Below are 12,879 nucleotides of genomic sequence, written 5' to 3'. Positions count from 1 at the left end.
TGCGTTTCGATCCACTGGAGATCCACTGCATTTTTTTCAGACTTTGAGCGCTTTCTATACTGCATATATTTATTTTTCGGTTAGCTTCTGGCTAATGCTTTATATATTTGGACTGTATCGTATGCATTATTGTTATAATCCAATAATATACATTGGTTTTTCTGTACCCAAAGCCTTACCTACCTGCATATTTCTGGAGTGGACCCCATCCCCAACAAACAATGTTCTTATGCCACTTTTGGAAACATTCCCTCAGCATACCTCCCAACATTTTGGAAGTAAAAAGAGGGGCAAAAAAATTTTTTCCCGCACGTAGCACAGCAATTTTTTTGACCACACCCCTTTCTGTTGCCACACCCCCTAATTACCATGTTTGTTTTACAAAATTTGGCACGTAATGAAAGTTTGAAAATATTTCTCCTTATCTAAACTGTGTTTTTATGTCTCAAAATTGTTACAAAGTATCTTATTTGCACCTGTTCTCTGCTCTCTGCTAAAAGCCAATTAAGTGAGAAACTTTGTTTCTTTTTCTGGCTGTTCAGTGCAGAGAAAATAGGGACTTTCCAGTACAAATGAGGGACTGCGGGTTGAGCTGTCAAAAGAGGGACTGTCCCTCCGAAAAAGGGACACTTGGGAGGTATGCCTCAGCAGTGTAATTACACCAATAATGTATTCACATTAAAATTCATTGGCTCTGCCAAATGGCATTACACATGCATTTTGTTGGGGCATAAAAATTCCTAACAACGCAGAAGGGTGCATTTTGGCCAAAAAACACCATTATATTTCAATTAGTATTAATTGCAATGCAAACTCACTAACTTCTACACAACCCTGCATTTTCAAGATGGCAGCAAAATCTCACCACAATGGGGCAGATTTATCAAAGAGTGACGTTAGAGATCACTACAGTCTCTAGAGTGAAATTCCGCCATTCTCCATTTATTTCTATGAGATTTTTAAAAGAGTATCAATGGGTGAAAATAAAGTTCACCTTTTGATAAATAGGCCTTTGAAAATACTATAAAAATGAATGAGGAGGGGCGGAATTTCACTCTAGCGGACTGTAGTGATCTCTAACTCAACTCTTTGATAAATATGCCCCAATGTGTCACTGGTATCATCACATGGAGCATGATACCCTCATCATTGGTGGTGCCCTTTGTCATTATGTTTACATAATTATACCGCTGTAATGATACAGTACATTAAGGGAAGCGAGAAATGAAACCAAGTTGCTGAAATCTGCATGTGTTTATGCTTTGCTGTAGTTATACTGCAGAGGGGATTTTTTTTTATAAAAACAGTGTGAAAAATTTGGTAATAGCTTAAGTTTGGGATGCGATTCTCTTTGTTTTGCTCAGCAGGAACTGCCATGGAAAGCACGTGTTGTTTTCTACATACATAAATGGTCAGAAGAATGAGTCTGTTGGTGTGTAAACAAGCCCCAACCTGCCCAGCATTTAGCACATACCTGTGGACCAGTCCAATACATAACTGGTGTGAGGAAAGTAACACAAGTAAAAGCAGCAAATTGATTTTTTTTTTAATGCAAAATTGTGGCATAAAAAATATCAGAAATGAGCCAATGGAATATTTCAGGTTATTATTATTTTACATAGACGGTGGCAGAATATTTATTATGATAAAGGGCTCTAGGTTGCTCTTTATATATAGTTAGTGCAAAGAGAAGCTCTCACTCCCAGTAAAGCTGTGTGTGTATCAACTGGTGTAGTCTGGACCATTCGATATATGAATAACAAATAACCTTGTACCTACTAATCAAAGCAACTTGCAGAGTGAGAAAATATCACACTTATTGATACAGGTACACGGGGGGGGGGGGGAGAATAGGGAACCTTCACAGCTTTCTTTTCACTTGTATAGGTATGGGATCCGTTATCCGGTAAACAGTTATCCAGAATGCTCCGACTTATGGAAAGTCTGTCTCCCATAGACTCCATTATAATCAAATAATTCACATTATTTAAGATTTTCCTTTTTTTTTTTTACATTGTACTTGATCCGAAGATATAATTAATCCTTGTTGGAAGCAGAACCAGCCTGTTGGGTTTATTTAGTTTAAATGATTTTCTAGTAGACTTATGGTATAAAGATCCAAATTATGGAAAGATAGGTTATCTGGAAAGCCCCAGAAGCTGAGCATTCTGAATAACAGGTCCCGTATCTGTTTAACTTTTCATGGGCAAACTTATGATAGAATGAACTTTCCTTTTTTACCCTATGATCAACATTCCTTTAAAATATACTATACAAATGAAGAGAGAGCTGAGCATAGTGTGGAGGTTTTATGTCTAAAGGTGGCCATAGACGTAGAGATCCTCTCGTTTGGCAATGTCGCCAAACAAGCAGATTTCTCCCCAATATGCATTGAAGTGGGCTATATCGGATTGATCCGATTTCGGGCCCAACAATCAGATCAGAACGGAGGCCAAACGGGCGGTCAGATCGCGGGACCGCATCAACGAAAAGATGCGGCCGTGATCTGACGGGATTTTCTAACCTGCCGGATCAGCATCTGGCTGACTTTCAGGCCGGATATCGATCAGGAAAGCCCATGAGTGGTGCCAATAAGCTGCCGACTTGGTCTGTCGGCAGCTTTTATCGGCCCATGTATGGTGGCCTTCATCATGGTGGCCCCATCATGTCTAAGTGCATTAATTGGGGATCTTGGCCAGCTTGGGTCTGTTTATGATATTCAGTCCATACCAATGATTTTTTTTACTCCCAGTCCGCAGATATTCATCCATTCAATGTAAATATTACTAAAAAAAAAAAACAAGTTGGAAAGCTAAACTCCCAGTGTGGAATTTTTGGGAAGCAGGTATTACTATTCCTGTGCATAAACTAGAGACTTATAAGAGTGGCAGATTAATTAAGATTTAGCTAAAGGGCCAACTAATTTATTCTTTTAAGCACATTAGTTAAACCCACAATGAATCAACTGGCTTAACAGCGCTTGTTTGGAAGATGGCCTGCAGAGATAGGAGCGAAAGGCATCCTAGCGGCGGGTAACTTTATCTCTGAATAAGTGGGTTTCATAATAGCTATGTCGGTAATTAGCTTTAATTTATTAGTCATTATGAGAGTGAATAAGAGGGATATCTGTGAAATGATGGTATCACTGTTTGCGCATTTCCTCTTGTCTTTGATTGGCTGCTAAAAGCTCCTCTCTCTTTATCCCGTGTTTCTGCCAGCAAGATGGCACAATCCTACATGTTACAGCGTGCATCATGGGATGATAACAATGATATAGTTCAATATGTGTCCTCTGGACTCTGCTCTTGCTTTGGTTCATGTTTTTAGTGTTTATCTAGTTGCTAGCATCACTTCCTTATGCTGTAGGGTTGGCTATGAGCCACATCAAAGTGAAAGTGATACTGGCTGAACAAACAACACTTTACTCGCAAGAGTACATTGCTCAGCTTCTGATCTAGTGATTTTATTAGGCCTGCTGATTCTCCCAGATCTGCAGCTATGGTGCTTGGTGGGATGAGGAACTGTGATTTTGTGTCTTGCCAGTTCTTTTTTTTTAGTTTTTAGAGAATGAGGTAGGCACGGGTTCCCAGTGGCACCTAGAAGAGTAGGTGGAGCATGGCACACATTGCTGGTAAGGACTATTTAAAGCCGTATATTTAACAATATAGCATTTACGCCAGTTTCAATCACAGCACTGTCGGCTAAAGGGGACAGTGACAGATTTAAATGAAATGTAAACCCTCGAAACAAAGAAATGTAAAATTGGTCACAGCGCTCTTACAAGTGCTTTGCAATGTACATTAATGCATTTTTTATGTCTGGTTTTCATGGTATTCTCAGTTATTAAACATCTGATATAATGTATTTGAAACAGTGCTACCTACTGCTTGGCTGACCGGATGCAGTTGGCTGAAAATGAATTTAATAAGACAAGGAACATCTTTTGATGTTAAAAAATTTAAGTTAATTCTAATAAAATTAATGAAATTTCAGCCAGATGTAGCCAATTGGCTGAAAGTATTAGAAGACATAATAAGGGCTAATTTCATTGTGTTACTCCTAGCAATGCTATTGACCATGCCAGTAGGGACCCATTTTTTCTGTCCTACTCCGTGATAAAAAGCCCCTCATGCAGTTGCACCTTTCCTTTCCACTTATTAGTTGATGGTGGTATGATTGTACTGAATGGCATGTAGGTGTTGTGCAATCCTTTATCTCCACTTTCCTGGAATCCTGGCATGTGGCCTTTTTGTCTGTTAAGCAAACAGTTTGTCTAGCTAAGTCCCCATCCTTTCAGGTAGGTATCAGGAGAAAGTGCTTATGTAAACACTTCTGTATACAGGCAGTTATGTGGAACCCTTCCATTATACGCAGGTTTCACCTCTCAAGTCAGCGCTTTTTGCTGTTGTTGGGCAGCTTTTACTTTGCATGTGAATGCAACATAACTGTCAATCATGCAATAGGGGGTTGACACTGGCCTTAGGGGAGTAGTTGTTGGACTTTTCTAGTTCGCTTCTAGAGGTTCAGCCTGTGGTCAGAGATGCCCTTAGCTCATAAAATGTTAGTTGAAGAGAAAAATAGGAGCAAAGTCCCAATAATGTATAGGCAGCAAATAGGTTTTTATCCCAAAACCCACCTTAATTGACTATATCTGGTGTTTTTAGAAAAAAAAAAAAAACATTTACCCCACATCTTTCCCAATGTTTGCTGTGCCCCCTGGGAAGTGTTATGGGCTCTGTATGAAATGTGTGTATAGCCTTCTTACATTTGTATGTAAATTCCTGTCTATGTATATTTTCTAACATTGCTTACACTTATTAAATTGGTAGGCATATAACTGGCAGCCTCCTGCCCGCCATTAGGATAGCTGAGTTCAGAACAACTTTTGTTAAGACGTATCTCGTGTAGTGATGGCACACTGCAGGCTGGACATTTCTCTGGGCAGAGTTTCCCTGTGAAATGTTGATTTGATTTGTGCTCACACAAACCAGGAACCAGTAGAATGTGACTTTACTTTCAGTTTCAGATGTTTCCTTGTTTAGTTATTTTGTTTTCATAACCAAAATCCTACATATTTCCCAATCAAAACAATAGGCAAAAAGTATTCTCTGTACTAAGCACTGGGCAGCAAAGTTTAATGGTACATCTCTGCATAAGCTATGAGAAGACGTTGCTGTCCAAACTTCAGCTATAACAGTATATTTCCATTACAGGCATAGGATCCATCATCTGCAAACCCGTTATCCAGAAAGCTCCAAATTACAGAAAGGATGTCTTCCATAGACTCCATTTAATGCAAATAGTCAAAATTTTTTAAAATGATATCCTTTTTCTCTGTAAAAATAAAACAGTACCTTGTACTTGACCCAAACTAAGATATAATGAATCTTTATTGGAAGCAGGACCAGCCTATTGGGTTTATTTAATGTTTAAATGATTTCATAGAAGACTTAAGGTATGAAGATCCAAATTACAAAATTATCTGGAAGACCCCAGTTCCTGACAGGTCCTGTACCCATTTTTGGCTAGGCATACACCCAGATACATTTGGCAGCCCACTCTTCATGCTATCCCACCTGGTGACATCTAGGGGTATGACTGAATCTGTTCACTGCTTGTGTGCAGCACTGCCTTCAAGTGAGGAAATGTAATAAAGGAGGGGAAATTTGCAATTCACTATATAATATGTTTCAGATAATACATTGCATATTACTTTTTTTTTTCACAAGGAAACCGGGCGACTTCGGAAAGGAAGCGCCGCAAGTGCCATGCCTCAGGTGCCATGCCTCAGGTGCCCCAAAGAAGAGGTGATTAGTCGCCGGGCGACTAAATCTCCCTGAATCTCACAGTGTGACCTTACCCTTAAGGTGGTGTATTTTTCGGAGGGGGGGTTTCTTTGGGAAGTTTTTTTTTTATTATGTGCCCAATTATTTTCCACACTAGTGGATTGGTCACTAAATACTTTTGCCGTTTTTACAATGCACATATAACATTCTCACACTTGTATTTAGTATCCACATCTGTGATTTTCCAACTGCAGGGCAAATGTTGTTTTTAACATGGGCAAATATTTACAAAAAGGCCTGTCGGTGGTGTGTACAAGCTCTGCTGGTTTGTGCAGCTTTGCTACTGCCTGTTTTGTAGGAGATGTGTGTATTATAAACGGGTCACTAGGAGCCTACTAGCCCCGTGCCTTCGCTCTGTCACAGTTGGGTGGCAGGCTGCCTGGATGCAGCTGCATGTTGATCATTTCCTAATGGATTAATGAGAGGAGACGGCATTGAAGGATTAGTTGCATAATCTGCTGTCAGTGGAGTGTCCCTCCCCACAAGAGGAAACCGTAAGTAAGAGAAAAACGCTGCAGCCTTTTGGGGCCAAACTACAGCGAGGGATCTCTTTGCATAGTAAACAGAGAGCAAGCTGGAAGGCAATTGGGCGGCTGTCAGGGAGTGAGAGAAGGTGGAGCACAGGCTTTGGGACATGAGACGGAAGCCTTGATTCCAGAAGCAACAGCAGCTGATCACATTGTCACCACTTCCTATTGCTCCGCTCACACTTGCTGAAGACTGTCTTTCCCTCTCCACGAGACATGAACCCCAACACGGACTTTGGTTGAGTGTCAGGCTGAGCTCACCCCACACCATATCTGGAGGTAACAAGAAAGCTACAAGGCACTTGCTTGCTAACTTTGTGTCAGGCTGCTGAGTAAGCACATTGTATCTACAGGCTTTGCTCAGAGCTGCGTAGATACTGACTCTTCTCTCTGGCTCTTCTCATAAATGTTTCCTATTGTTACTTCTCTCACTCACCTCATTATTGCTACTTTCTGCAACTTTCCTTAATTCCATGTATTTCATATTCATTGCTTACACTTAATGGGACTAATGAGCAGCTTTCCCACTGCACAGAAAAAAAGGAGAATATGTGTGCAGGTTTTTCTCCCATAATACAAGAAGGGGGAGATGCTTTAACTCAGGGTTGCCCAAAAGCTAGATCGGGATCTACAGGTAGACTTTTAGCTCAGTAGATCTCGGGACACTTGTCAACAAACTGCTTGACAAATTATGGTTACATAAGAAATAGTTGTTTGTTAAATAAAAATATTCATTTTCTCAAAAATCAATCCAGGTATGGGACGTGTTATCCAGAATGCTCGTGACCTGAGGTTTTATGGATAACAGATCTTTTTGTAATTTAGATATTCATACCTTAAATCTACTAGAAAATCATGTAGACATTAAAAAACCCAATAGGCTGGTTTTGCTTCCAATTCCAATTATATCTTAGTTTGGATCAAGTACAAGGTACTGTCTTATTATTACAGAGAAAAAGGAAATAATTTTTAAAAATTTAGACTATTTGGATAAAATGGAGTCTATGGGAGACAGCCATTCCTAATGGGTTTCTGGATAACGATCCCATAACTGTATTTAAATAATATTTTCCTTGAAACAAAGTGCTAGCAATGATTTTATGGATGTAGATCATAATGGGACAACATCACTAAAGGTAGACATCACATTAGTAAAGTATGGGCATTCCTGCTTTAACTGTTGTAGAACTACCACTATCCCTTGCTAGGAGATGATCATTTGCAGTCACCCTAATATTAGTTTGGACCATTCAGTCTGTTGCTCTCCAGCAGTTGCTGAACTACAGCTCTCAGCAGCCAGATATCCATGGGTGAAAGATTACTGCATTAAGCAATATTCAGACCCTAAATATATTGTTATAGACAATGTGCCTTCCAATAAAAACTGCAACTATGTTTATGTTGTAGATTGTCAGTTCTTGTGATTGGCATGTCTACGGCTCTGTAAAATATATTCTTGGCTAAATGCTAATAATAATAATTGAACTGGGGCAACACCGAGAAACACGCTGTGCTTATCTACTGTATCCTTAGGTCAGTGGCTCTTGCAGATACCACTGATAAGAATGGAAGATTCATGGGAGTGCTTGCAGTGTAGCCATTAGCACAGTGACAAGCTGCTGAGCTCATATAGAACATATAAAAGAGCAAAGATTTAGAGTGTTAAAACTGTTCTTTTGCCAAAGCCATTGTATATCCCCAGAGAGAGGCACTTCTGGTGTGATACTGGTTGTTTTTCTTGACAAATACAGAAGTGGAGCTCAGCAAAGCAGATACTCAGCGAGTTTCCCTTTTGATAAAAGCCTGAGAAACCAGTTTGGCCGCTCCTTCCCTTCTTAAAAAGTTTGATCATTCTCATAGCTGTCATGAAATCTGTGAATGTCAGAGAATGTACATTCCTTACACAGCGTGAGGATTGCCCGCTGGCTCCTGCAGTCTCTTGCTGTTGTACATAGATGGGAAGTGGCATACATATTTCCTAGGAGGTCTCGTGTATGCAGCGTGAGTACATTGTTTCTTCACTCTCTGGCCATGTATTCCCTTTGTAATAAAGTTATTAGACTAAAAGAGGAGAAAGAGAAGGCAGGAGAGCTCTCGTGTGGCCTTCAGTTTGTTATTGCAGAGTGGTGCCTAGGGGCAAGATAGGTGCATCACTTCCTGCCTCCCCCTCCTACTACTATTTATGTTGCCAGTGCACTGACGAATGGTATCTTTGTGTGGGAGGAGGGTGTATATAAATACATTTCTGAATCAGTTTTGAAGTACTAAACTCTACAGTCTCCTGGCTATGCAATGTGTGTATATGTTAAAGTTCTGTGCGTGTATATATATATCTGTTGGACCAAACTCTACATTATAATATTGTAAACAGCACATTCCTACGTCATTATAAATGTGCTGTTTATAACTCACGTGGTGATCTCTTCTAGAACTTTCACACTGCCTGTCACTTGTCTAAAAACACAAACAATTATTATTTTGTAAAGAAAAAAAAACAAAAGCGCTGGAAAATCATACCCCATGCCACATTTCTACCAGCCATTTTTATTCCGCAACAAAGAGAGAAAGCTGTTAACTAACCTATCCACATTTAACTGTTGATTATAATAAATAATGTACCTCCTGCTAAAATTTATAAAGATATTAAGGGGCAGATTTATCAAAGTGTGAGATTAGAACTCGCCATAGAAAAACGCACTCCCTTTTTATTCATTCTTATGAGGTTTTTAGAATCTTGTTTATCAAATGAATAAATCCATTGATAAATTTGATTCTTAAAATCCCATAGGAATGAATAGAAAGTGAGTGAGTCTTTCTGTGGTGAGTTCTAATCTCACACTTTGATAAATCTGCCCCTAAAAGTCACCTTGGACTTGCATAACATGTATATGGTCACGTATGCCTCCCCTCCGGAACTTGTAATATCATTATAAATTACAGTAGGGTCCGCACTCTCAGGACTTCTTTAAGTAAAAAATGTTTTATTATGAAGCTACAGACATAATAAAACATTTTTTACTTAAAGAAGTCCTGAGAGTGCGGACCTTATATTAATGGGGTTGTTAACTTTAAAATTAACTTTTAGGGGCACATTTACTATGGGTCGAATATCGAGGGTTAATTAACCCTCGATATTCGACCATCAAAGTTAAATCCTTTGACTTCGAATATCGAAGTCGAAGGATTTACCACAGTTCGTTTGATCGAAGGAAAAAAACGAATAAATCCTTTGAATCAAAAGATTCGAAGGATTTTAATCCATCGATCAACTGATTTTCCTTCAAACAGAAATTGCTAGGAAAGCCTATGGGGACCTTCCCCATAGGCTAACATTGGTACTCGATAGGTTTTAAAAGCGAAGTAGGTGGTCGAAGATTTTTTTAAAGAGACAATAGTCGATCGATTTTTAGTTCGATTCGGAGTCGTAGTGGAAGGTCGAAGTAGCCAATTCGATGGTCGAAGTAGCCAAAAAAATACTTCGAAATTTGTAGTATTTTTCATTCTAATCCTTCACTCGAGCTAAGTAAATGTGCCCCCTAGTGTGATGTAGAGAGTGATATTCTGAGACAATTTGCATTTGGTTTTCATTTTTTATTATGTCTGGTTTTTGAGTTATTTAGCTTTTTATTCAGTTGCTCTCTAGTTTGCGATTTTAGCAGTCTGGTTGCTATGGTCCCAATTACCCTAGCAACCATGCATTGCTTTGAATAAGAGACAGGAATATGAATAGGAGAGGACCTAAATAGAAAGACGAGTAATAAAAATTAGCAATAACAATACATTTGTAGCTTTAAAGAACATTTGTTTTTAGATGGGGTCAGTGACCCCTATTTGAAAGCTCAAAAGAATCAGAAGAAAAAGGCAAATAATTTAAAAACTATAAAAAAAAAATATGATGAAGACCAATTAAAAAGTTGCTTGGAATTGGCCATTCTGTAACATACTAAAAAATTAACTGAAAAGTGAACCATCCCTGTATATTTCCCATGTTGTGGACTTGAGTCTGTGGTGCTACAACAGGGGCACACGAGCACCCACCTACATAGACGTAGAGATCCGCTAGTTTGTCAGTGTCGCCAAACGAGCGGATCTCTCCCTGATATGCCCACATTGAAGTGGGCCCAACTAGGATCTAATACAGGCGGTCGTATTGTGAGACTGCATAGACGCATAGATGCGGCCGTGATCCAACAGGATTTTTCAACTTGACTTTCAACTTTTGGCCTGATATCGATCGGGTAAGCCCGTCGGATTGGCCCACACACGGGCCAATAAGCTTCCAACTCTGTCTTTAGCCAGCTTTTATTGGCCCCTGTATGGGGCCTTAAGAAATAAGAAACCATACTGGGACACAGGGTACTAAGAATTCTTGTTTATTGTATCTGTATTCATATATTTAAAAGATTCCTAAGGTTTGCCAGTATTTAAGTGGCCTTTGCAAATCCGCGAGTGTAAAGCTGCAGTGCTTGTGTTACACTGTGACATGCAGATTTACACTGTAGATTTATGAGCATAACACACAGCATGAGCTAAAACAACCATGGAGGCCTTTAGTAATGCAGAAAGACTACATTTTGGGAAGAAATACAGCAGACTTTCTTAGCCTGTACGGCATTGTATTCTGCCATTCTGTTGCCACTCTACAGTATCCGACATTTGTCAAAGAGCACAGATATTTGCTGTCCTTGTAAAGTGTTGTTTATGTGTGTTGTATTTGGAGCAGTGCTTGCTGTTATTGTGGTGCAGTGTATAGAGAAGCTCCTCCCTCCATGCATGGAAAGGAGATTATTTGCTGTGCTACTACTTTCTGTCCTGTGTGAGCTGCACTCATACGTTGTGCTGACTCTGCTCTGACCTCTAAATAACCCTCCTGTTATTCTGGAATTCCACTACCTTTTTTTTCCATTGTGGCTTTCAGTTGCAGCACCTACAGCCCATTGATAATCATGGCAGCTTGGAAAAATTAGAATGTATGAAAGGGAAGCTTAACTGTGCCCCTAAAATTAAAGAGCTGACCTTCTTTTACATCTATTATTCAACGAGTCAGTATCTTAAAGTATGTTAGTAAGAGTGATACTGATTCTTCTACAATAAGTAGCTGTTAAAGGCCTAATATGTCCCCTTGTGTGACTTCAGTTCAGTGAAATAAGGCTTGAGCCGAACATACTTTTTGCCTATTGGTTTAATCAAGAAAAATCTATGTTGTTGTGTCATTTCTTGAGTTAAAAAGGGCAGACTGAGCCCTTCCATGTCTCCTGGTTTTTGTAAGTCGGTTAATCACATTACCAGTACACAGATAACACCAAAACAGTTGCAACAAAGGTTGAAGGGAGTGAGTTTTTTCATACAGAGCTTATGATCTTACTTTGAAATAAAAATGCTAATTACAGGAGAATTTGTACATCAAAACATTTTTTTGTAAGCTTTTTTAGGCTGGGCATTAAAAACATCAACTACAGCCATGGTTATTGTATATTATATTATATTGTATTTGTTTCACCACTCTTCACAGGCTATATTCAGTTTAATTTCGGCTAAGCCACTATTTGCACGGAGTTTGTATTTTGTTGTCCCTGTTTTTGCATGGGTTTCCTTTTAGCTCGCTCCCACTCAAACTGACACAAGTGTACTAACAGCTGTGTAGGGGGTTTATAATAAAAAGTCTAGAACTAATATACAGTTAGCAGGGTTGTATTATAGTAAATGATTTTATGTATTTGCTCATTGAGAAGCTTGTGTAAGTCGTTTTCTACATACATGTCACTTGTTATTAAAGGGGTGGTTCACCTTTAAGTTAACGTTTAGTATGTTATAGAATGGCTTATTCTAAGCAACGTTTCAATTGTTCTTCATTGTGTCTTATAGTTGTTTTTTTTTTTTAATTATTTGCCTTCTTCTTCTGACTCTTTCCAGCTTTCAAATGGGGTCACTGACCCAAGTGCTCTGTAAGGCTACAAATCTATTTTATTGCAACTTTTTATTACTCGACTTTCTATTCAGGCCTCTCCAATTCATATTCCAGTCTCTTATTCAAACCAGTGCATGGTTCCTAGGGTAATTTGGATCCTAGCAAACAGATTGCTGAAACTGCAAACTGAAGAGCTGCTGAATAAAAAGCTAAATAACTCAAAAACCGCAAATAATAAAAAATGAAAACCGATTGCAAATTGTGTCAGAATATCACTCTCTACATCATAATTTAATGGTGAAAACCCAATTTAAAAGGGTGGTTCACTTTTTAAGGTAACTTTTATTATGGTATAGAATGGCCAATTCTAAGCAACTTTTCAATTGGTTTTCACTATTTATTTATTTTTATAGCCATTTGCCTTTTTCTGACTATTTCCAGCTTTCAAATGGGTGTTGATGACTCCCTTCTAAAAAAACAAATGCTCTGCAAGGCTACAAATGTATTGTTATTGTTACTTTTTTTATTACTGATCCTTCTATTCAGGCCTCTTAAATTCATATTTCTCTCTTATTCAAATCAGTGCATGGTTGCTAGG

The 12,879-nt window shown here is 38.9% G+C and overlaps 1 protein-coding gene across 5 annotated transcripts in view; it reads left to right on the top strand.

Annotated features, from left to right (window-relative positions):
• ncoa2.S (nuclear receptor coactivator 2 S homeolog) overlaps positions 1–12,879 on the top strand; it is a 93,123-nt gene that overhangs the window by 29,286 nt on the left and 50,958 nt on the right. The window contains exon 1 of one of the 5 annotated variants that reach the window (XM_041567089.1): positions 6,286–6,652. The gene's annotated coding sequence lies outside the window, so the exon portion shown is untranslated. 5 annotated transcript variants of the gene reach the window in all.

Source organism: Xenopus laevis, chromosome 6S (genome assembly GCF_017654675.1).
Source record: "Xenopus laevis strain J_2021 chromosome 6S, Xenopus_laevis_v10.1, whole genome shotgun sequence".
Classification (NCBI taxonomy): Eukaryota; Metazoa; Chordata; class Amphibia; order Anura; family Pipidae; genus Xenopus; species Xenopus laevis.
The sequence above is the reverse complement of the archived record's forward strand: the minus strand, read 5'-3'. Positions and strand labels throughout refer to the sequence as shown.